The sequence below is a fragment of the Papaver somniferum genome, unplaced genomic scaffold, assembly GCF_003573695.1.
Source record: "Papaver somniferum cultivar HN1 unplaced genomic scaffold, ASM357369v1 unplaced-scaffold_20991, whole genome shotgun sequence".
NCBI classification, from domain to species: Eukaryota; Viridiplantae; Streptophyta; class Magnoliopsida; order Ranunculales; family Papaveraceae; genus Papaver; species Papaver somniferum.
In genome coordinates this window covers 1-725 of record NW_020631032.1, presented here as the reverse complement: position 1 = coordinate 725, position 725 = coordinate 1, and the positions used below count along the sequence as shown (strand labels likewise).

At 51.6% G+C, this 725-nt stretch overlaps 1 pseudogene; it reads left to right on the top strand.

The window, feature by feature from the left end:
* The first annotated feature begins 3 nt into the window (after positions 1-3).
* On the top strand, positions 4-720 carry LOC113339226 (annotated as a pseudogene).
* The last annotated feature ends 5 nt before the right edge of the window (positions 721-725 follow it).

Sequence of the window (725 nt, the reverse complement as noted above, 5' to 3'; positions counted from 1 at the left end):
CCTCAAGTTTTACTTGCACTGGCTGTAGTCTTTGTATCTTACAATGTAGGATCTGTTTCTGCTGATCCATACCTATACAGTTCACCACCACCACCATATGTTTACAGTTCTCCACCACCACCTTAACCTTACACACCTCCACCACCATCATCTCCATCTCCTCCACCACCATATGTTTACAGTTCTCCACCACCACCTTCACCTTCCCCACCTCCACCATATGTATACAGTTCTCCGCCACCACCATCTCCATCTCCTCCACCACCATATGTATACAATTCTCCACCACCACCTTCACCTTCCCCACCTCCACCATATGTATACAGTTCTCCACCTCCTCCTTCCCCATCACCAACACCACCATATGTATACAGTTCACCTCCACCTCCTTCCCCATCACCACCACCACCATATGTATACGGTTCACCTCCACCTCCTTCCCCATCACCACCACCACCATACGTGTATAGTTCTCCACCTCCTCCATCACCATCTTCACCACCACCGTATGTGTACAGTTCCCCACCCCCACCTCCATACGTCTACTCATCTCCACCACCACCAGTGAAGTCACCACCACCACCATACGTTTACTCTTCTCCCCCACCGCCAGTGAAGTCACCACCCCCACCATATGTTTACTCTTCCCCACCACCACCAGTCAAGTCTCCCCCACCACCATACGTCTACTCATCCCCACCACCACCAGTGAAGTCACCTCCACC